Raw genomic sequence first — 21,894 nt, forward strand, 5'->3', positions numbered from 1 at the left:
AGCGGACCCTGACTTGTTGCAGTGAGATGTCTTAACAGAGAGCAGTTGACAGCCCAGCTCCATGCCCTCAGTATGCTAGGGAGCCTCTGTGCCCATCATGTGGCAGAACTGCTGACAGTTGTCCATGGGCTCATGAGAGCCTGCATTGTGAGGCCTTTAGGCAGGGCTCCAGGTGCTGTACTCCAGCCCAGAGCTGTGCACCAGCACCTGCCAGGCTGGTGCCAGGTTGCTTGGGCTGGAGCTGGTTGCTTTCTGTTTTGGTTGATAGTTTAAACAAAATATAATATGAAGATTTATCACAAATTGTCAGGAACAATTTATTCCAAAAATAGGAATGGATTTTTCAAGTGAGATTGGAATATGCTTGTTTTGAAAAAAAAAATCAATATTCAGATTTTTAACAGAAACTTTTATAGGGTGAAACAGTGGAGTTATTTCTTAAAAGTATCTTATAACAATTTTATTTTTAATCAGCCCCAACATATACACCTATGGATTAAGTAACATTCCTAGAAGGCTTCATTCTGCCTTTTAACTCAATTTTGCTGTATCTACTCATTCAGTGCATTCTCAGATGTGACAGACATTCAGATGAACCCATCATGACTTCAATGAATACCAAAGCAATTAATAACTATTAAACACTTAGAAAATGTCATTCTCCATATTTCAGTTAGAAAAGAATTTCGGGCACCTATTTTTACTTGAAGATAGTCACATTGCCCACAGAAAATTTCAAGTGCATCCTCAAAGTTTAGCAATTAGCTGAGATCAGAAGGCCAGGAGCAGAACAGACAGCGCTGGGCATTTGGAGTTTGGGTTATTTCACAGGAGGCATGTTCCTTCCCAAGCTGTTTCTTTCCTAGAATCAAGATGAGAATAAATATGCAAAAAATCATTTCCATTTCTTTTTAATAAGAGGGACAGGAGAGTTTTCTTTGTTGCTGTTGTCACATTTGGTTATGAAAACGTGGAGCAGGAACAGATTGCAGGGCAAATGGAGGCTCCATTGCTCGATTTCCTTTGTGACCACACTTCTTTATATGCATAGACACTGATGGTGGGGAAGGAAACAGGAGACAATCAGAGCAGTTTCATATGTCCGTGGCCATATAAAATACAGTAAGCCCTGTAGCAGGGGTGAAAAGAAGGTGAGGATTTAAGCATCCTCCAGGGATAGTTTGTCATTGATTTATGATTAAACCTTCTCCAAAAATCAAATTGGACTGGTTTCCAGTTCGCATGTTGCAGGCCCCACTGTAGTAGCAGCCTCATTGGCTTCCAAAGGACAAAAGGCAACACAGCAGCACAATGCATCTAACCACAAGGCTACAGAAATTATTCCCCTTTTCTGCCATCATTATGGACTAGAAGGACACGCAACTGCTGAACTTGTAACGAGATTCAGTAGCTCTGATAAAAGTGCATTGTTTAGCAGTCACAGTCACTTTTTATAGTCTTGATGGCTTTTAGGGCTGCATTACAGAGCATCACAACGTGGCTTTCAATGCATGGGATGGCTTCTCCTTCACTAAAGAGAAAGATAGCTGAGCAAAAGACTAGCGTAGCTTCATCCTGATCACTTCTTGCGTGGTGGCCTTTATAAAGAAGAGAACTAGGGTAGAGCAAAGTGTCATTAATCCACCATAATTGAGACATCAGTTTGGTTGGCAGACATGAAGAAACCTTAAGCAAAAGGGCAAAGCCACTCAAGAAATGTTGGTTGTTAGTCTCCAGTAGCAGGCTGATGGAGAAACCCTGAGGAGGCTCACATCAGTCTGCTGCTAAGCGGCCTTCAGGGAGGCCTCCCAGCCTCTGATCCTGCAGAGCACAGCACGGCTGGGGATCAGTGTGAGTACCTTGCTCGGGTATAACTGCCCCAGCTCTATGCCTGGCTCCTGCTGCATGACAGCTTTGTCCCCAGAGGTGCACAGGATTCTGCTGGGTCTTCAGCAAAGGCTGCTGGAAGGAGGAGAATTGACATTTTGCTGATTATCTCGACTGCTTTGACATCTCACTGGCAGTACAAATGATCACTTATGTAAAGGTTATTTCAATGAAGGTAACATCCCTTGGTGTGACTTATCTGTGAAAGTGTTCCAGTTCCCTTCAGGTGTCCCTCTGGGATTTCTAGTCTCCTAAGGAGTGCATGTATTTCTAATTTGCCTGCAGGCTAAGAAAAAGTTGGAATCTCAAGTCCACAGAGCTTGTCTGAGCTGGCAGAAAGCACTGAAACTGAGGCTTGTTGCAAAAGGCTTTGCAGAGCTACTAATAAAACATGAAAAAAAGGTGAGGAAAATCTGGCTCAAAGAGCTCTTTTAACTAAAAGCATCAAAACAGGGATGGGAGCAGTCAGGAACTGTTGGGATGGATGCCTGTGCCGCCAGCATCACTTGGCAAACAGAGGCCTTGTCCCAGCAGTGTTGGGCTGCTCATCTGGGGCTTGCTTCCATCCTAGCCCTGAGACTCTCATCCCTCTCGAGATGTGCAGAACAAGGAGACACAGCATATGGCTTGATCTTTTGGTAAACTGGGTTTCGTCAAATTAACAACACTTTGCTCAAAAATCAGTGCAAGTCCTCCATGGTCACAGCTCAGCTCCTCCCTTCCTGTGAGTGTAGTTTTCAGGAAAATCAGGCGTGCAGCTTGATATATCTTTGTTTAGGATTTATTGTCTTTAGGAACTCTTGGATCATGTTTGTAGGGTTTGTTTGGCAGATTCCCTTAGAGGAGAGAGAGACATGTTGGATTGTTTTGTCTTTGTTGTTTGGGTTTTTTTTTAAATGAACATTGAACATTTTTAGATGGAACTATTTACCTCAAGGAGATGAAGCTTTAAGAGCCACCAAGGACTGCAAAGGGCTCATGGTACTTCAACAGCAAATCTGTGGATCAGCCACGGCCTGGACACACTTACCCTCCTGTACTCCTGTTGTGGGGAAGCCCAGGGTGGGGATGAGGCAGAGACATTTGTGCAGAGTCCTTCTAGAAAGGGAAGGCCAACATCCTGGTGCCCTACACCAACTGCGCTGTGCACTCTGCTGCTAGATCTCTCATTTGCATGCCCATATAGGCATTTTTTTCACTAACTGTATACTTAACAATCTCACTAATGTACACAGACGTATGTGAAATTTCTTTACATATCTATCATGGAAAAAAGCAAGTATAATTTTAGATATTGGTTTTCCTCATGTCTGAAAAATGCACACATACTTCACTGCACTGATACTGTTAGATCATGAGATAACAGGCCAAAATGAAATTACCTCAGGTTAGTGAAAATGCCTTGCCTCTGTAGGTCAATAAGCAGTTCATTTTCTGAGTACTTGCCGTGAGCTCTGAATTAGTCCAATGCAAAATGATTCTGAAAAGATCAAACCTGGGGATTAATCTCAGTGCTACTTCATTGCACTGCAATGTGGGAATGGTGTTCAGAAGCACTGGAAACTTCATCATATCTCAGTAGTTCCCTCGGTTATCCACCTGTGATATACTGGAGCTAAGGGAAACAGCCCCCAGACACAGTATTAGTAGAAGTGTGTTGACTACCTCGATAATTATGCTCTGGTCCTATGTCCAGGCTGGAGAGGGGTTGTGTAGAAAGATAGGTCCATGTTGTTGGCTTACAAAATCTCCTAGGAAGTAGTACCATTGTAAAATCATATGAGGGGCATGTAGTAGTTACCTGAACAGATTTCTCAGTGCTCCTTTCTAAAGAATTTATGTCGTGATAACATGTTCTCATCAAATACACAGAAAAAAGCCTATGTCCATACATTCCATGCAACATAGCTAAAATTCTAAAAGTAAAAACCTAAAAGTATTCTTCAGGAATCTTCTCATATTAGGCCATGCACCAGAAATCCATGATATACCTTAAAGATAGTAAAACATGACCTGATCCTGTTGCACGGAGAAATTTCCATAGCTCTAGAGCTGATGGCAGGATTTCTATCAGAGGGGCACGAAACATCAGTTAACTTTCACAAGAGAAGATCTCAACTGACACAGAAAAGCTGTAATACATTTGAGTCTGAGTGTAGGGGAGAGAAAAAGTGTTATTTTCCCATGTATTTTGGTTGTGAAGTTTTGCTAAAGCTCTTTATTTTAAATAAAAATGTGTACCATAAGTACACTAAGAACATTAGCTGATGCCAAGCTATAGTGGGCATCTGGAATTGCCTGTTGGATTCAAAACTGCAATAAATTAGTATACGATGATTTTTATAACAAATTCTGAAATGCCAAGTTAATTATTATTTATTGGACACTTGTTATACAGTATTGCCTGTCAATGTATGACTCCATCTGGTCTGAAACTGTTGCAGATACACTGAAGCAAGATTATTTAAAAGAGTAGAAAGAGCTTCATAACGTGTAAAGTGGAAGGATGACAAAATAGGAAAGAACAAATATTTCCAACTTTCAATTTCATTTGCTTGGTGTTTGGGTTCAGTGAAATTCTTGTTAAGCCTCTCAGAGTCCTGTAAGGGGCCATACCTCCATGCAGAGATGACTGCATGAAGTTCCCACGAGGTGCAGACTGACTACTAACACGAGCTCTCACCAACACGTGGGGCCGTCTTCTATTCTACAAGAGGAGTATGCTGGCAATGAGAGAAGAAAGGATTTCTCTTGTAATTGCCAATTTTAAAATAATTTCTGTGCTGAGGAAAGTTGGGCATCAGTATCACCATGAGGGATACTAAATGAACAATGCAAGGTGAAGTGAATTCAAAGCACTGGAAACCCAGACTAGAGGAGCCATCTTCTCTATAGTCATTCCAGGCAGCACATGTGCTGAAGCCACATTTAATGACCCTGCTTTGGCAGACTGTTCATAAGAACTAGCCATGCTGGTCAGATTTATATCAAAATGTCCCCAAAATCAGTATGCTTTGTCACCCCTCACTTTGCTTTTTTGCAGCTTTCTTGGTTTTTGTCATATTTCACCATTTGCTCTCCAGGAAGAGCAGAATGTTTCCTGTGCTGAATATGTTGGTTGACCTCCCACAAGGCATCTCCATCTCCTTCTAACTAGGCTTTTCAAATGAAAAGTTGCAAATTAATTGCTGAAAAGGAATTGAGCATGCTTTGTGATATCAGTATGATATTGGAAATAAGTGACTTCACCGATGTGACTATTAGTCACTGTAATCCCGCCATGCAAGTGGGATGTGATGAGCTGGGCCAGCTTTGTACAAATATTGCTCAGACCCAGAGCTATGAGTCTTCCCAGGATCTGGATCTAGATCTTTTTTTCCTCAACTTGAAAAATAAGACACTAGGTTTCTGTTGGAGCTCTCAAACCTCATGGAGTCAATGAGGATGATTCCTTCGTCTTTTGGGTTTCACTCTGATTTGGTTTTGATGATACATTTGCAGTCTCCTGTTAGAAAGGATTTTACTTGAGTACACATCTGTCTATCGACAGCCAGCTAATCACAGCCATTTGAAATCTTTGGGCCAGAAATTCCATTGATGTCATTTCAGTCGACATGTACTGATTTACCGAAGACAGCTGAGGATGTGGCAAGATACACAGACCTGTCTTGCAACCTCTATTACCTATGAACTGTTTGACTGATCAGTTTCTACTCAATGACCAGTTATTTTCTTCTCCTGGACCACAGTAAACTTGTAGGTTCTTTTCTCCTTGCTTATTTTTCCCTCTTCCTTCTTAAGCACCAGTGGCTTTTGAGGTTTTTGTCTTTCTGTTTGTGTGTGATGTGTTTTCTGAAGCTTCCTCTTAATTCCCTTTTTGAGTCATTTCTTTCTGCTTCCTGCAAAAAACATTTTGCTTTTATTACTAGGCAACATCTGACCGTCTTTCCTATCCTTCTTGGTTTTCACCGTACTCCCTGGCAGAGTTGATGCTATAAGTCATAGAAAAAAACAGATGTCTCACTTGCCAATCAATTTTCCACTTTCCTTCTGTTGTCCAACCAAAAAGGTTAATTCTCATTCAATCTCCAGTTGCAGGCAACTCTAAAGAGGAGTGTCATACTTGCCACAGTATTCCTCCTCTACTAAAACTGTTTTTAAATAAAATGGTGCAATTTTGGTCCTGACATTACACAAGTGAGTGCTCTCTCTAAAGAATTTTCTGGATTATACTCCAGAATTGCTTTTATTTTGCTCTGAACAAAACAAATTGCTTTCTTGCCAACCTCCAGCTGTCTTAGAACAAAATCACAGCAATTATCAAGTAAGACTGACATTCTGTGACTCAGTTGCCGCTTGACTGCAGGATCCCTCTAGCGCATAGCTGCTTTTTACCTTCCTTTGGGTAGCACTTCTGGCAGTAATCACTCCATCCATCAATGAGTTCTGCTCACCCAGAGCAGCCTCCCATCACTGCCAATAGTCACGATCTTACTAAGCATAGATGTTTCTGGTGTTTTATGAGAGTAACAGGTGCTTCATTTTGGCCTACAGTATTTCCACCAGCAGAGGAATTCTGGGCAGAAGAACTTAATGGGGAAAAACACAGAGAGGGCTCAGGGAAATGTAAGGTCTCCTGAATGCCCATTGAGGCACAGCCTGGCCCTTTCCCAGAACAAAACATCCTCTTCCATCTTTCTGCACAGCTCTTATGCCACAGGCTGATCAGGAAGCTGGATGTGCACAGCCGATCTCAGTAAACCCAGTGAAGCAGGTAGTCAAAGCAGCACAAATTATGCTGTTGCTGGTGGTTTCCTGACAACAGGGCTAACATTTTTTGTCAGTGTTTCAGTTGCACATGGCTTCCTGGGCTGCCCTGAGCACCTGCAATCACCTTTACCCCACAGCAGGCATGGGCCCCAAGTGGCAGCTTGAACTGGCTTACGGCTTGAGGATAGGACAACAGATTCCAGGGAAAGATCCAGACTTTCAGCAGATGCAGTTACTGAGTAATATCTATTCTAGAGAGTATCGTGCAAGAATCCTGGTTTTGTGCTAGAAGTAACTGTCTGTTTTTATGTATGTATTTTTTATCCAAATCCTTGGCACCCAGGGACTGGATTCATATTCCAGAGAACTAGCAGCGAAGGCAGAATTTAGCAGTTTGCTCTCAACGAGCAAACTATGGTTGTGTTGATTTCTTGTTTATTTTACTTCTGTGTTAAAATGTGGTGCTTAAGAACAGCATTTTAATTGTAAATGAAAGAAACATAGCCTTCTTGCTTCAGCGGGGTGAACGCCTACCTTCCAGGCTTGGTTCTTAGCGACTGGCTGTGAGGAATAGATTCTTTTCCTCTTTCCTCAGAACCCCTCAGGAGGATGAGGAGCAGAGGGGAGCTCAGAGGCATCCCAGATCCCCTCAGGAAGATGGGAAGCAGAGCACCAACAGGCTCGGACGTGGCTAGGGTGGGCTTATTGTGTGGTGGTTAGGCCGTGAGCTGGCTCTGATGTTGGGGGAGGCTCCCTGGCACTGACAGCTTTCATGCGTGGATAGAGAGCAGGCTGGAAGGGTTTCCTGCAGTGCGGGATCCTGCAGTGGTTCCTTGAAGCTGTGGGTTGTAAAGGAATCATTAAGCATGAGCTCAGGGTCACCATCCTGATGTATAGTTTCTCAGTAACTTGTTTTCCCTCGCAGGTGCTCAGGCTCTCGAAACTCTACATTTGTTGCCATAGTGAGAGGACCCAGCTCAGACAGCAAAGGCTCACTTTTTTTTGACAGAAGTCCAAATTAAAAATAAGGAGAATCCTCTTTTGACTTCAGTGTTTGTCTCTTACCCAGGGAAAATTCATACTCTTAGAAAGAAATATGCTGTACATGGCGTGCCCTGGGGAGCTGCATTCAGGACTAGAGCCACTGGGACATGGCAAAGAGACAAGGAATGCAGAGAGAAGATGTAGAAATGTGGAAAGTGGGGTTAGTTTGCCTACTGGCTGAGAAGGGTAAGTGGTGTGGGAAGGGAGAGAAGCAACCTTGTCAGTATTGCCTGCAATGTGTGAAGCAGACTCCAAGCCAGAGGAGAACAATCCCACAGCCAGGAGGGAAGGACAGACTTCTAAGGATTCGCAGTGCTGTGTGCCTGGATCTCTGTTGAGCTCTGGCTTAGAGCTGCTCCATGGTGCATGTGTATCCCAGGGGTTTGAGAAGATGTTTTTCTTTGACCCTTCTGTCCTGCAAGTCAGCAGCCAAGCTCTCACTATCAAGAACTTTATACTCTTAATCTAAATACCAGCTGTTCTGCACATTACTACCTATCTATCTCTTTCTCTAGACTTACTACCTGAAAAGACTCAGATGTAAGGCTTTGCTCATCTCTGTTAAATGACCATCCTCATTTCTGACAGTGCCATAAAGAGAAGCCCTTCAAGTAAGCAGAACAAGTGTCCTAAGTGAGAAGAAACATGTTCATGTCTTTTGGAGAGAAAGACTAACACGTGGGTATAGGAGACATTGATCATGCTGTCTATGTGGTCAGTTGGAGTTTTGCCAATGGCTCCAATGGGAATGATTTGGCAGGAAAGGGAATGGGAAATATTGGTGAAGAAGTGAATTGGCTTTGCATTCGTAGAAGAAAATGCAGCTGCATTAGCAAATGTCCCATTAAAAGGTGCCCAGGGAAACCAAGATTCATTACTTCTATCTTCCAGGCATTAACTGAACATTTTTACTCTACCTTCTGATTAGAATATGTAATTGAACTAACCCCCATCTTTTCCCTCCTGTATGCAGTGTAATCGACTCAAGCAAGAGTTAAGCTTAAAAGAAATGAGGGAAGTGAATGAGAATGTTCTTCCTTCAGAGACTGAGATGCTGGCAATGCTCTCTTCCGTGCCATGGGCAGATCAAGAAGTGACACAACTGTCATGTCCAACTAGACATGCAGGGAGAGCACATTTAAACATGACCTTCACTACTGCATAGAAGTAGAAGAAAAGTATCAACCCTCAGCCATCTCATTCCTTCACAACTTTGCCATTACTCAGACGTGAAAGCAGAGGACCTTACAAATCCAGAGAGTGGGACATTAAACTCGATCTACAAATTTGGAACCTCCTCCTGAACTTATGATCCCTCATGGTAAAAAAAAAAAAAAAAATGTGTTTAATGATAAAGGAAGCAGGAATAGTCTGATTTCATGGACTGGCAAAAGTGCAGAACATGCTCTGGAGGCCACCCTGGCGATTACCAACTCTCTGTGACCTAATGTCAGTCACTTGAAAAAGTTTGTCTTGGCTACCACAGCTGAAAGCAAGACTTATTAGAACACCAGATATCATGTTAGATTTGAGCTCTCTGGATCAACATATCTCCCATAGCTGACAGAAGTTTTTCTTTATGAAATTGAAGCATATTCCCTGACTTTACTAATCAGCTAAGTTTCCATATGTGGTGTGATTTTTTCATTAACCAGATTTGTTCCTTCACTCTCAGAAGTTCAATAAAATACCAATTTCAAGGCTTTACCAGACTATTAATTCTTATTTTCCAAAAGTCACTTACAAAAAATTTTGGTTTTGAAAATATTGCCTTTCTGTGAGCAATCTCAGCAATCTTCTGAAGTAATGATATCTCAAAATACTTATAGAGAACAATATTTACAATTCATTACAGAAACAAATGATCCTTTTAGTGGAAAATGGATGACTACTTATGTGGCTCCCTTCTTTATCAGTGATATATTTAAAAAATTAAGCAGAACAAAAATGTGGTTGCAGCAAAGATGAATCTTTCGGTATTTAATTTTTCCTTCTTTTGTGTAAACAGCATATTTGCATGTTTAATATATGAAATATGTTATGAGTATGGAAAAATGAATCCATTGGTTGAACTTGCATTTTCTGCTAGTAAATGGGTTAATGTTATTACATAGACAATATTCCATGCTTGTACCTTTCCTCGTTATGTATGACATCATTCTTCTTGCACCAGAATATAGTATAGAACCAAATCAGAATATCATGGAGGAAGAACTGGGTGATCAGGGGACTAAAATAGATTAGATCGTAGAATATTGAATGAAAGGTAATTGCACTTAAGGGAGGGTAATGAGACACTTTGAAGTGAACTGGGAATTCTTTGGTTTGAAATGAGAAAAGAGAAGAAAGACTTGGATGTGCTAGCCAATGATAGAGTGGCTGCCAGCAATAATTATGATAAAATTGTGAAAAAAAAATGTGATACTAATGTAGCATCTGAAACATTTCAGAAAATAAAAAGTATAAATGTCATTGTACAATGCAGCTTATCGCATATAGCTCTGGGTATCTATGTTCTAAAAAGATGAATTCAAATTAGAATTGGTGCAGAGTGAGGATGAGCAAGAGGGATGGAGATTAAAACATTTGGTTGATACTGGGAAAGCATGTGATTTTGCTCTATAAATGCATAAAGAACATATGTAGTCAGAATAGGACAGACCTAATAAGTAAAAGAACCAAGAAAGCACAGAACAAAAAAAATTCATATATTAGGGTGGAAATTAGCAAAAAATGTTTCTAACTGTTGAAGTGGTGAGATGCTGGAACACCATCACCAAAGAGGTGATGGAAGGCAGAGTTCGGTGAGTATGTAGTACAGCTGTCTAAATTTGCGGAATAAGGGACCCAAGAGTTTCTTTTCTGTTGCAATTCTTAAACTGTTTTCCCACACTTTGCTATACAAACAAGCTAAGGGGAGGCACGAAAGATTTACAAATAAATAAGGACCTTGAACTGACAGTCAAATTCTACTCAAGTCATCTGTGTTTTGGCACAACAAATTGCCATGGCCAAATGACCACGTTCATGGCCATTGCAACTGCTTTTCTTCAGAGAAAGTACACAGAGCCACTGTCTGACACCAGGAAGTAAACTGTGAATCACTGTCTTCCAGTTAAATGTCACAACGACTCAGTATCTCAGGCGGGGACTTGTATCAGGTATCCTTGGTTGTGGCCCAGCACCAGCAGCCTGTGCAGCAAAAATAGATGTGGGGTCCTCCCTCAGTTGCACAGACCAAACTGCTGCAAATGCAACGTTCTGTTGTTAATGTAACAAATGACAAATTCAGAATGTGCTCAACTGTTAGCCTGTTCCAGAAATTTTCTCATCTAGGCAGCAAGTTTCATCTCTGCAACAATTTCAATTTAAGCAATACAGAGTCTGGACAGAATAATCCTAGAAAATTATTCATTTCTATTAAAATTTTTTACTTTAAATATTTGTGCTGTTGACTCTTCCTCTGCTTCTCTGATATTCACTCCCTCCCTCAAGGTGGATAATTTTGTTTTCGTCCTGTGTCACATGAAAAGTAATTTTTCTCATCCTGCACCAGAGTTTCAATTCTGATTAAGCTTCAGCCACTATTTTGTGGAAGCAGTTGTACGTTTTCAGAACAAAGCAGTTACTTTAGTGTACAGCATAACCACATATTCCATGTCTGAGTAGCAATGTGCTGCAATTCACCCTCAGCATTCTTTAGTATGTAGCATTTAGGGGAAAGCAGTGAACTAAAATGACAGATAGAAGAGCCCTCAGACGCAGATTCCATCTTCATGCACTGAGTATAACACTAAGCATGCTGTGGCATCTTCTGTTTAGTTTGAGCTATTTTATGCTCATTTCCTCTTGATGCAGTTTTGTTAATAGCTGAATTCAGTCACAAATCCACTTGTAAATAAACACCTTGTTACAGATTATGGTGATCTCAATCTGCATGGCTGTTTGGCTCCGTCTATCACCCAATAAAACCTGCCAATATTGTGTATTAACTTCTGTCATGTTCAAGCGTTTTTATGCGCTAATGGAGCAGCTTGTAATTTCACCATATAGGCTACCCACTCCTGGATATACAGCACATATCAGATAAATAAGCTGCCCAAAAAAGACATTTGTATTGGATGTTCACTGTTGGTTTCCTCCCATACTGGCCTCAGATGCAGAAGCTGCCCTGGGAGATGAATGTGCCAGGATAAGTTATCTGGGGCTCATAAAATCTTTTTTAGAAGATTGAAATAAAGTCAGTGCTTGCAGAAGACAAATCAATTGTGACATTTCTGAATAGAGTGCGATGCATTTAATTAGCACAAGACATACTGGCAAATGCTGAATTACCCAATAAATCACTGAATGCTGGAACCCATACAGCGCCAGGAATCAGCTGTCTTTTGAGATGTACAGCAAGTGATAATAGGAAGATCTGGCCATTTCTCCTCCATTTTCTGCTAAATTTCTTCCATTTTGACATTTGCACGCCAGACCATTTTAATTATTTTAAAGTATCGAAGAATTTCTCCAACATAATCTGAGAAATCTGTACCATTATCTGCATTTGCTGAAGACTTGAACTTCTGTCTGATGATGTACTACAGTTTTACCTTTCAGTCTGAGGAAAAGGATGGAAATTTAGGCTCTGGGAATAAAGGAATTTCTATTTATAAGAAAAAAGTGCAAGGCTGCTCCCAAAGGCAAATGTTGCAGGACCAGCCTCAGGATCTCCCGGGGCTTTCCTGTGTGATGGGCAGAAGGGACTTCAGCCTCACTGCAGCCAGGCAGAAAGGGAGCAGATATAACAATAGAATAAAAGAATGGCTTGAGTTGGAATAATAAACGTGCTCCTTTGTTTGAGGCTGCTGGCTACCAGCCCTCCCACTGTAACGAGGTCAGCAGCAGGGCTATGGTCACATCTAGGTGTGCACAGGCAGCAGTACCATCCTTATGTGCAATCCCTGTATATCAGCCATGCCCTCGCACCACTGCCTTTACTCCTGCTGTGTGTCAAAAGTGATTTGGTAGCTGTTCAGCAAAACTTCTATTAACATGTAAAACTCTTCAAGTTTTTACATTTGCTCTCATCACCTTGCTGTTTGAATACCTCAAGAGGAAGCAAGCTCAGGAAGATTTTCATCGAAGCACTATTCACCTGGGAAAGAGTCACTTCATGTGCATTTTGGACTGACAGGTATATAGAGTTTCTTCGCTGGGGCAAATCCTGTTGATTTCCTGCAGTACTTTGGGTAGCACTCATGAACATGACAAAGTTAATTAGGTTGATTAGCTGGTTAGGTGTCATTTTCCAGAGTTGGACACTTAAGTTACTTAAGAAAAAAAAAAAAGAACAAAGAATGTGTTAAGATCCTGAGGTATGTACATGGATATTGAACATTTTGCATGTAGTAAATCTGAATTTACAAAAGATTCTTGTTTGCTTTTTGCTATACAGCTTAATCACATTTTAGAAATCTGTTTAATGGAGACGGATATTACTGTTTCAAAAAACTTGGCCTCAAGCTAAACTGAGCTGTCTTTAAGAATAAGATACAAAAGACATACACAACCGTACTGCTGATTTTGTGCCTGCAGTGATAGAAAACTACATATGCAACTACAGCCATGGAGTAAAGATTTTGCACGCATTATGAGGTCTGTGATTTTTAGGATTTGGTATTTAATGATATTCCACCATTAAGGGGTGGCCTACAGCCTCTGCCCAGCATCCTCTATCAGGCAAAATATCACAGCCTCTTTTTGAGAACAAATCCAATTGCTTTGGGTGCTGCCAGTATTTGATATTTATTTAAATCTGTATATCACCAGCATGAAAATAAATATAAATTTAGCCTCAGTTCATGGGCCTAATTCCTGTATTTCTTCTGGCTGAATACATTCCATGTAACAGTGATGCGGAATACTTAGTAACCCATCCTTCTTCTGTAGAGGCTTTATTCTCCTGTCATTTATGCATGGTCCCATGCTTGTTTTCAGCCTGCAGTTATTACTGTCCTGGGAGAGATGGTCTAAGCCTCTTTACCAGTCATGACTGGTGGAATGTATGTGACTCTTTTGTCTTCTCCCTGTTACTGGAGACCCTTTGTCCTCAAGGGCTCAGTGGCCCACTGGTTTTGGTTGAGATTACCCACAAGTAAAATGGGAACAAAATTGAGTGAAGGGGTTCTATTTTTTGTTTCTGTTACTACAACATCAGCGGTCTTCACTCTCACCAAAGAAGTTCATGTAGCCATGTAGTCTCTGATTCCACAGTCATCAGCATGGAAAAATTACAGCTTCTGCCCTCAAAATCACAGCCTTCTACCTTAGGTATAAAGCTGCTTGACTTCACTGATAGGAACTGCTACAGCTGTTTTTCAAAACAGGTTGCAAACATGCAGAGTTTTGTGGACTGCTGGCAAAACAAGTGTGACCTCCAGCAAGACCACGCTCTGCACGCCAGCAAGGCTGTGCACTACATCCCGCTGGGGCTGGTGCTGGAGTTGCTCTGGGAGGGGAGGGGGTTCCGCCACCAGCACTGCCAACCCGCCCAAATCCTGTCAGTGCCTCTAGAGTAGGCCCTGCGGCTTTCAAATCAAAGCCACAACACTGCTGCAGAGAAGAGATTGGTTTGCCAAAGAGACAGACAGAGTGAAGTCTGCCAAAAAGAAAGCTCACAGCACATTTGTGATGTGTATTAGAAGTATCACCTTCCATTCTGGCAGCCCACGCAGCCCTGCTGGGGAGCCAGCTTCTGTCCCCCAGCTCCTGGTGCAGGCTGCAGCGGGGCTCCTGCAGCCTGGCCTTTGGGTGGAGGCCTTCTCCAGCCCCGGAGTGAGCCGGCCTCTGACCCTGATGAAACTCAGGTGTGGGACAGCAAAGATCTCTGCTGAGCACTCTGTCACACTTTGATTTATAAATTACCAGTGCTGAGATAAACTGTGTGTGATGATCACTGCAGCTTCTGCAGAGACAACACATTGCAGAATTAAGACTGCTGGCTTGGAGAAGCCAAAACAGAAGATATGTTGCCCACTCTTACTAGATCCTTATAAGACTTGAGTGCAATTTGTTAGTTGATCGTAGAGTTCCTTTAGGCATTTGTCTTTTCTTCAGTGCTGTTTTGAGTCCCCTTCATGATGCTGGTACATCCCAGTGTGGTGTCAGAAGCACCCAGGCCTTTCGTGTATCCTTATTTTTGTTTCAGTATCATTAGAAAAATTTTAAGCGCATTCAATCCTAAGACTTGTTCTCTCGGAGTTCCAATAATAACTTTCCTGTTTCTTTTCCCATCACCATCCAGGTCCATTTCTGAGGGAATTTATGATTCTCACATTAATGCCAGTCTCTTCCAACTCAGACTTGGATAATTTTAGATAGAGGTAAGTGAAATCTAGAACATTTCGTTTGTGTTGAAAATCAGCAGTTACCATACATGAACCACAAATATCAGGACAACTTGGCATAATCTATACTGGTAAAGAAATGCACTTCCATTTCATTTTGTATACATTTCTGTATTTTTCAGTTTTCTTTCCTCAAAGATTCTTTCTCTAATCTTAAATACTGCTGATGTACCTTGGGGTTTTTATAAGTTCTCCATAATTACAGATATCTAATTAACTGATGTTTGATGTGTGACACGTAACTGACTTGAAAATTGCACCGAAAATCCTTTACCTGGAAACTCCAATCTTTTCTTTTGCATTAGTGGAGCTGTAGAGATTTGCCTTCCACCTTACATGTGCTGATTTCTATCTCTCTTTCTTCCTGGTGTCAACAAGACCCAAATCTGGCCTTTTGTTGGAAGCAGCAAGCGACAGCGTGTACACAAAGCTGGGAATGCAGAGAAGGGCAGATGGGATTTCGAAGGCTGTTTTTGATAATTTGTCCTTACACATTTGTCCTAGTACACACGAGGCATAACAGTAAGTGAAAGAAGGGAAAATTAATCCTCTTGCTAACAGAAGAATTTTCTCCTGGATCCTCCCCAATGAAGGGAGCATGCACAGCCAGTTATCTTTGTAAAATTCAAGCTCCAGCACGTACTGTATGTACTTTGTTCTGTAATACGGAGTTTACCTGCTGCATTTATCTTTATAGAAATTAATTGTGAGCTTTGTTGAGTATTTTCTGGATCATATACATCTTCATAGACAACAGAATTCCTTATTAGTTTATCTTCTGCAATACCTTGCAGTAACAAAGAAAAGTGAAGCTTTAACATCTTATGTTAAGACGTGTTTTTTATATCTTGTATTTACTGCAGATATCATAGCTTCAAAATACCTTTTTCCATAGCAGTACAAAAAGAATTTAACATTTGACAGTATATATATTTTGGCAGAGGTAAGGTTGAATTAACAGGTTGATGGTATTTTAATTATTTTATTGAGATGGTGCTGGCCCAGAATGCTCATTGGAATTTACAAATGTGCGTTGATTTATATTTTATTTTGTAAACCAGGCCCAAGAGGCTGACTAATTAGAAGCATGACTCAAAGCTATAAGGGTACTTATTGATTCAGATCATGAAAAGACCAGAATGATCAAAAGCAAACATCTATCTCCCTCTTCATCTGGGGTTCAGAAGGTTAAGTGCTATTTGTCTCAAATCCCTGGCATTAGCTCTATCTCTGTAATGGAGAAGACAATTAACATCTATATCTATTCAGTTTTAATATGTACTATATTATTTACAAGAATGTGTTTTTCGTAACTTAATTAAACCTTGCACAACAAACTAATATCACCGGTTGTTTCATTACACAGTATTTTTGCATTTTTCTTCCCATAAATTATATTTTCACTCAGTATTATTAAAATTTGAAATGTATTGCTTCCATTTGCAATGAATAATATGATTGGCTGAGTATTCAGATTTTGTGCTATAAATCTCATTTACATACCATGGCAACACATAACTTTATTGGTTACTTGGGACCAATCTTAAGTGATATTAAGATTTCCACGTTGCCATAAAACAGTAAAAAATACTAAAATGTTAATGCATTCAAGGGATAGTCACAGAAAAGATAAAGAAGAAGTGTTTAATACTGTCTGCTCTGCTCCAGATCTCCATTGGAGACTAGCTTCAGGGCTGAAAAGGAAGGAAACGAGGATGCTGAAAGCAGGCTGAGCATTCGGGCTCCTTCTGAAGGCACCTGAGGGAGATTTTGTTTGGAGGAAGAGAGCAGACAGCTCCTTCTGCCCCGCATCCTGCCAAGGGTGACCCATTCTGAGCTAATCTGGGTACATCCTTCTGATTCACCAAAGCACTGCACAGGGACATAGTGTTTCAGGGGGTGACCCAGATTTTTAGGCAATGCCTTTTCAAGACTGAGGAGCCTAATGTAAGGAATGTGGTTAACTTTTCAGTATGTAATAAAGCACAGATTAATGTCCTGGTCTTCTGACTACTGTTCTGTCACTCCGTCTGTGTCATCTCATCACGGCAGGCGCACAAAGCAGAGCTCATTGCATTAACACTGGGGTACAGTGAGAAGCATGTTGGAGCTGGGGCTTGAAAGCAGGTCTCTGATGCAACTGCCTCTGCCAAAGCACTCATTACTATGAGCAGGAAATATTCACACCCTCCTACACATAAGGACTGGATTGAAAAAGTTTCATATTACAGATTTATGGAAATTATTAAATAGAAAAACAAAAGATGTCTGTATGGGAAATGAACAGATTGAGGGTTTAGCGGTGTTAATGGAAGGCAGGACTTTCCATTCCAGATCAGTGGGCTTCAGTAACAGCTACCACAAAGTCACTGCAGTCTCACATCCATTCAGTACCAAAGTAAAAGTGGCTTGATGCTCCCAGCACAGTCTCTGCAGAAGAAAATGTATTTTCTGTAGTGACAACATTAATGGACTCAAGTACAAGCTGAGCACTCAGCTTTCATTGCCGGGACCTGTAGATGCGCAGCCTCTAGTGCAGTTGTGCTCTCTGCACTCAATGTTGCTCTCATCCCCTGAGATGAGAGTTTCAGGCAGGGGCTGAGGCCTGTCACAGGCATCAGGCAAAACCCTGCAGTTGTCTGCCCATGTTGTTCCTGTCCAGGAGGTGAGCACTTTGAAGAGTAGTGGGAGCAACAGAGATGGAAGACATGGTGCTGTGGAGTGGTCAAAACATTAAAAAGTTTCTGCCTACCCTAACTACCCCAATCCAGGTTGCAATCTGCCATGCAAAATGCTAAATCAACTCAGCTCCAGTTTGCCCTCACTCAGCCTTTAGCATGGCAGGGATATAAACCACAAGTACACAGGAGAGCGTTCACAACAAAATGAAAAAAACGTATGCCTGGAAACATCTTATAGAAAACTGGATGCTGTAATCAAACCTGATTTAGAGTGCAGCCAGTGGGACAGCTGATTTCTTTAAGCTAATTGTTCCATTATCTCCAGCAAAAAGTCAACAGAATACATAGACCACTCTGAAAGTAATGCCTCCTTTTTATTTTCATGGAAATGACAACAGATACAAAGAGCACAATAACACTGTTCAGTAAAGCAAATTCTCAGCTACAAAACACTATTTTTAACAGGAACCTCAGCGTGAAAGATGCTTGTTTCTCACCAGAAAGGAAGGTCCCAATGACTAGTTCAGACATAGGTACTTGCATTATAGATGTGTAAAGTAAATTATTCCTACCCAACATGACAAATATTCTTCCCTTCTTAAACATTCTTATCATTGCTTTTGTTCCATGAAATATTTGAACTGTAATGACCTTGCCTCCTTACTGTTTTATTCTGTACCTTATTCATTTCTTTAGGCTGCAAATACTACTGAGAGGACATTGTTCTTTGCCAGATGTACCTACTTACTGCAAAACGCTGTGTACAATGCTGTATAAATAACATCTCTGAAAAAAAATGAATAATTGAAAAGGATGGAAAACTTTGTTCAGTTAGTTGACCGAAATAATCTAGTAGAAGCTGTATGAGAACAGAATCTACTGGGACAACATTTTCTGAGCTTATCTCTGAAGAATTAATTTTGGCAGTTCTCTCTGGAGTTCTGTACAGATACAAGCAAGTCAACACACAACTTTGGAGATGACAAGTGGATGTCAACAAAGCAGGGAGCCCTGCTCTGGGTTGAGTTCATCTTGCTGATGCCTGTTTCTAAAACTCTTCAACAGCTGGAATTCCTGTTAAAAGAACTGGTTTGTAGTCCAGTGTGAGGAAGAAGCTGCTGTTTCCTAATGGGCCAAATGGTACCATTTTCCACTGTGGTCATGAAGCGTTTGGGAGTTGTGTTTCCACACTGGGTTGTTTTCACTTTTCTGAGTCCTGCTGATAAAGGTGCAAGCAGTTCTTGTGGGTAGAACTTGCTGTCCCGCTGTCTCTATGACAGGAAGATTGGACTACAAGGATTTTCAAGGAAGATCCTTCAGAGCTGAGTAAAAGATTAATCAGGTTCAATTTGCATTGCATTAGATGAGGGATCTGTGGTGAAACCAGTGATCTTAGTGGTGGGTGAGTGACTTTAATATTTCTGCAGGTTATTTCTTTGGTCATGGACAAATTCAAATAATTTCACTTTTTCTCTGTGTCCTGCTAAAGATTTTGTAATGTGTAAAGAGGATTACTGTGGTCTTTTTCCCTGTCTTATTTAGAAGAAAGCTCTTGGCTGTGCATTTTATTGTGTACGTTTACTTTATCTTGCACACTGTGTCTCTCTTGGGGATTCTGTATCTTTCCATAAAATGGGTAAATAATTTATTAGTAAAAACTAATCTACCCTCATGAATCCTGTGGTCATTTTCTTCTCAATGGATTTAATGTATAACAGAGATCACAACTGTTAGTAATTCCACAAAAATTGTAAATATTTCTTAAAAAAAAAAAACAGGAAAAAAAATGTCATTATAGAATCACAGAATGGTTTGGGTTGGATCCCATGGGCAGGGACAACTTCCATAGACCAAGCTGCCTGAAGTTATCATCTTAAAGTAACCTAGGGGGGAAATAATCACTGTGGAGAGTGTATGTTGCAATTCTTTAGCATAAACTAGAGTCACATTTAAGGAAAGTTGCAAAATGATATTCTTAAGTTACTGAATTTTATTGATAAGCAAAAAAAAAAAACTTAAAGGGGAGCTTCAATGCAGTACAAAGGCATCTTTAATTACCCTGCAGTGACCATGCCAAGCTGGATACACCCTGCAAAAAAATCATACTTGGTACCTAACCTGTTTTTTTAACACTGATGACTCAGAGCAGGGCAGAGAGTTATCACGAGACTGCAGGACCTGTGCATTTCTGACACAGATGTCTGTGTATAAGGCAGAATGGGGCTTTTGAATTTATGTACATCAGAAGACAGGACATGGAAACATAAGTGTTAATCAAGCAAGCAAGGACCTTGGTGCCAACTGTATATACCGTAATCCTTTTGTCTCTGAAAATTCACACCTTTGATTTGAGCACCAGTATGAATCATTCAGTTTGTGCTCATCTATTACTCCCAAAAGATTGTCTGAGATATAATCAAGCTGGCTTTACTTCAGCCTTTCAAGTGACCACAGTACTTGAGCTGTTGTGTTACAATCTTCATAGGGAGTTGTCAGCCTCAATAGATACATAGGGTCCATGCAGAGTCCTAGGATGCCATGGCCTTTGTGTTGCATAGACCAAAGCTGACATAGATAAATCTATCCCTGCAGCAAGTGTACTGGCAACTCAGAGCACCCAAGGGTATGCACGGACTCCAAAATCAATGCTCCCACCCATGCTAGCAGGCTTTTCAAGGGTTACAGTGTATCCCATTGGTTCATTTGTCCCCTAATTAAGATTTTGGCCAATGCATGGGAAGTTGTATAAGGATTTAGATGTGTTTTATTGTCACTTAAGTTGGCTTTTAGCCTTAGACTTTGTCTTTCTTGGGATATAGTTTGCTCTCAGAGGCCTTTTCCTATGAGTCAGACATAGATAAGGAAAAGATATTTCTGGAGTTATTGCCTGTAAGCCTAAACAAGTGCTCATGACCAGAATGTGCTGGTGTGGAGCTTGCTGTGGAGCAGTAAGTTGCATAGAAGGAAGGTTAGAAAATGAAATGGCATTGTACATCACATACCAGAGTGAATCCCAAATTGACAAATAATAAAATGCTGAAAAAAGAGAGATCAGCTTGTGTGGATTCTGTATCTTCCTTGCCAGGAGGAGCTCATGGAAACTTGTAGTTCTTCATGATAAGACCTTAACAAAGTAGCAGCTCCAAGAGCTTTGCAAAGAGATGAGTATTAATTATCAATCATTAATGACAAAAACCTCAAGAACCGACCAAGGGAAGTGGGACACAGCTGGGACCACTTCACAAGTGGGAGACGGCATCTCCACAAGGGGCAGGAGATAATCTAGGTCCCCAAGCCATACACACCTAGGTTAGATGCAGCCAGGCAGTGGTCCAACAGAGATCAAAACTGCAGAAAGAAGGGCCTCATAGGAGTAGCAAAGATTTTCCTTTTAGAGAGACCGTATAGCAGCGTGCCGAGGAACTTGCAAATCCAGACTTTCTGCCTCCTCCTCTTGTGAATGCGCTTACCCCTGTGCATAACCCCATTTTATCATCTTCATATGTTTGTGTAATTTTTGTATCACAGATAGACAGAGTGATAGCAAGGCAAACGTTTCCCTGAAAAGTAGCATCTTCTGTATGCCGGTATCAGTACTGTCTTTTTTAGGTTTACAGCTGAACAGTTTATTTTGTTTTAAATTATCCCTTTGTTTTTTTTCATCTTTTTCAGCTTTGAATTGAGTGTAGCCTTTGTGGAGGTGGAAGTAAAAGAATTTTCTTTTGTTCTAGTGACCAACATTTTCTGTAACTATTTTCTGCCCGTTGTCTTATTGTTAGCAGTCAGACTCAGTCCTTCTGTATTTGCAGTAAGCTTGGCCTTGAGATCACGCCTCTGATAAAACCCTTAAACCTTTGCAAACTGTGTTGATTGCCATACTGTATTAGACCTTGTACAATACATTCACACTGACAATATACTCTTAAGATATGAACATATACGTGTATAACTTGCATCTTGTATAGACTTGTGAACTGTTCATAAGGAACTAAGCAAGTGTCAATTTATAGATTATCTATTACTATACGAACAGTATAGATGCTTCCTGTTCATAACAGCACATGAATTCTTTCTGCAATATAAAAACTCACATGCATGCAGCCAATAAGAAAAAATGT

The 21,894-nt window shown here is 40.9% G+C and overlaps 1 long non-coding RNA gene across 2 annotated transcripts; it reads left to right on the forward strand.

Annotated features, from left to right (window-relative positions):
- LOC110394870 lies at positions 427-11,158 on the forward strand. 2 transcript variants are annotated; one of them, XR_002435988.1, is made up of 4 exons: positions 427-2,289; positions 7,727-7,887; positions 8,217-8,312; positions 8,675-11,158. It is a non-coding gene; the product is annotated as an uncharacterized LOC110394870 (long non-coding RNA). The 2 variants fall into 2 exon arrangements; XR_002435987.1 differs by having other exon boundaries at positions 427-7,887.

This window comes from Numida meleagris, chromosome 2 (genome assembly GCF_002078875.1).
Source record: "Numida meleagris isolate 19003 breed g44 Domestic line chromosome 2, NumMel1.0, whole genome shotgun sequence".
Lineage (NCBI taxonomy): Eukaryota > Metazoa > Chordata > Aves > Galliformes > Numididae > Numida > Numida meleagris.